A 3,351-nucleotide genomic window follows, 5' to 3' on the forward strand; every position below is an offset into this window, starting at 1 on the left:
AAGCAATAGGGTTGTTAGAAGTTTTGAATTCACACGTCATAGCTCCATTGTCGGTATTCCGGTTGAAAACAATACGGGGACCAAGGAATGAACGAAGATGGCAAGAAGTATTATGATATCAAGAATTATTAAGAGGTGGTGAAATTCTCACCACATTCTTGACAAAAAGAGATGGTAATACTTCCGAGGTAAGGAAGATCAACTGCTGGGTAGCAGTGATCTCAAGGTTTACACCAAACACGAACAAGTTGTGTTGAACGGAAGGCAATAAAGTGGTCGATGAGAACAGGAATCATCGAGGGGCAAGGATGGTATTACCCATCATGAATTCAATTGAATTCCTGGAAGAGCTCATAAGGTTGATGATGATCACGACACAATTGTCGAGAGATTTCATGCAGATGTAGTCAATCAGCGACGACATCCAGTCAAAGGAATGATGAAGCAAGAGGTTATTGGAACCACAGTTACGACACGAACTCGAACTCAAGCTTGTTGTTTAAGGTGAAATGATATGACGATGAGGATCGACGTAAGGTTAGTTCATCGTCGAAAATTGTGCTCCGAGAAGAAGGGCCGGGTAACACAGTTAAAATCATCACGATAAAGATATAGCCAAACAGGCTAGAAATGGCGTGATCGGGTACAAACTCGTACTTATAGAAGCTTACTGAAGAGTTGTTGAACCGAAGAGCGGACTCGGTTCAGTTATCGGTGTCTTTGAGTGTTCAATAACTCAGAGCCCGCGAAAAATTGGAATCAGTGGGAAGGTAGCACTTGATGAAGAACTCATAAGGAGTTATGCAGTTCCATGATAATCTCGAGATACCAGGGGGGTAATACTCGACACAAGATCAAAGTAAAGGTGGGACTAGTGTATTGATCCATAGAAGACAATTGTTTTAACTTGTCTGAGAAATGAGATCAAAGAAGAACAATCATGGTCGGAACCACGGTTGCAAAAGGCCAGATCCTAAATATAAGATGAACTTATACCAAAGGAATAATTTATTTAAAAGAAACTTTAATGATAAGATCTACATCGTGTCCATGGGCATGAACACAAGTTCAAGGTCGACTCCCACTTCTCCAATGCATAACCTTTCATTCACTTCTCACGTTCGATGAAGATGCAGTGTTGAAATTTTATCTGGTGAAGTACCAGAAGAGTATGACTCGTGAAAACTTTCGGGTTCACATGGTTTAGAGAAGGCATATGTTCAACCCACAGGGGCTTCTTAGAAACGTATACCACAAGTTTCAAGAGTAAATAACACAAGCCCGAAAGTAGAGCAAGGTTGAGAAAGTAGATGATACAATTACCAAGGGCATTATGTATCCAAGGGAAGGCTCACAAGGTTATCGAATATCAAGGATGCTGACGGATAAAATCCAACAATGGGCCTGAAGGTCCACAAGGGATCTGACGTGAGCATCGGTACTCAACTAGAGGAAGAAGAGTGCAAGGAGATCAAATTATAGAAACAACTGACTAACTCAATTGTCAAATGCAAAGGAATTATGATTTCCAAATCAAGGGATCAGATGCAATGCTCTGATTAGGGATGGATAAGTTGAATAGCCTTAGGGTACAATCAACGACAATTGGATTGGTCGAGAACCAATTCCAGTTAAAAGAATGGCAGCTCAACTGGAAAGGTAATTTATAAGGATCAATGATGTTTGCGGGTATTCGCAAACATATTGAGTCAACAGACTCAAAATGATGATGACAAGGAATGTCATTAAGACTACGAGACTTATGGGATTAACCATAATGCAAGCAAGCAAGAATTTCAAGAGCCAAAGGCTCCAGAGGATTTTCGGAAGATCGAATATTATTTTGAAGACTTTTGTGAAACACATGAACAACTGGGGATAAGCGGATACTCGACAAGTGCGAGAATTATCCATAGGGGTATTCAGGTGACAAGGAATTGCAAGACAGTAGGCACAAGATATTCTCGGATCAATAGAGAGAATTTCGGGGTATCTTGTAATAACAAGATCAACTGGGAATAAAAGTAAGAACGTCAAGTGTATGTATTTATCCATAGGGATATTTCGATGGTAGGGAATTGCAAAAGCAACGGACACAAAGTCTCAAAAGAGTTTTGGCGAGTAACTTCGAAATCTTCTGGTGCAGTCGGCGATCACCTGGACTGAAGGGGCTCTCCGGGAGAAAGTATTTTCGAGAACCTAAAGTCAGATTTTAGTAGAAATAGTTTAACCCGAGTAGAAGAGAGTTCAGAGTCCCAGAATAAAGGTCGAGGAGTAAAAGATCCTACTACCACCCAATGGCGACGTGGGCCCGTAAGGCTCACAGCCATGTTAGTAAAAGTTTTGTAGTGACTAGACTCGACTTCGGCCAAGGAGTGTGGAAGGGGATTCCTACAGGCAGTCGGCTCTGATACCAACTTGTGACGCCCCCGATTCAATCGTACACTAATCATGCACGCAAATGTGTACGATTAAGATCAGGGACTCACGGGAAGATATCACAACACAACTCTAAAACATAAATAAGTCATACAAGCATCATAATACAAGCCAGGGGCCTCGAGGGCTCGAATACAAGTGCTCGATCATAGACGAGTCAGCGGAAGCAACAATATCTGAGTACAGACATAAGTTAAACAAGTTTGCCTTAAGAAGGCTAGCACAAACTGGGATACAGATTGAAAGAGGCGCAGGCCTCCTGCCTGGGATCCTCCTAAACTACTCCAGGTCGTCGTCAGCGGGCAGCACGTAGTAGTAGGCACCTCCGGTGTAATAGGGGTCGTCATCGACGGTGGCGTCTGGCTCCTGGACTCCAGCATCTGGTTGCGACAACCAGAAAGAAAGGAAAGGGGAAAAAGGGGGGAGAAAGCAACCGTGAGTACACATCCAAAGTACTCGCAAGCAAGGAACTACACTACATATGCATGGGTATATGTGTAAAGGGCCATATCAGTGGACTGAACTGCAGAATGCCAGAATAAGAGGGGGATAGCTAATCTTATCGAAGACTACGCTTCTGGTCACCTTCGTCTTGCAACAGGCAGAAGAGGGTAGGTCGACGTCCTCCAAGTAGCATCTCCAAGTAACATCTCATAGCATAATCCTACCCGGCGATCCCCTCCTCATATCCCTGAGGTAGAGCGACCACCGGTTGTATCTGGCACTTGGAAGGGTGTGTTTTATTAAGTATCCGGTTCTAGTTGTCATAAGGTCAAGGTACAACTCCAAGTCGTCCTGTTACCGAAGATCACGGCTATTCGAATAGATTAACTTCCCTGCAGGGGTGCACCACATAACCCAACACGCTCGATCCCATTTGGCCGGACACACTTTCCTGGGTCATGCCCGGCC

Source organism: Triticum dicoccoides, chromosome 5A (assembly GCF_002162155.2).
Source record: "Triticum dicoccoides isolate Atlit2015 ecotype Zavitan chromosome 5A, WEW_v2.0, whole genome shotgun sequence".
Lineage (NCBI taxonomy): Eukaryota > Viridiplantae > Streptophyta > Magnoliopsida > Poales > Poaceae > Triticum > Triticum dicoccoides.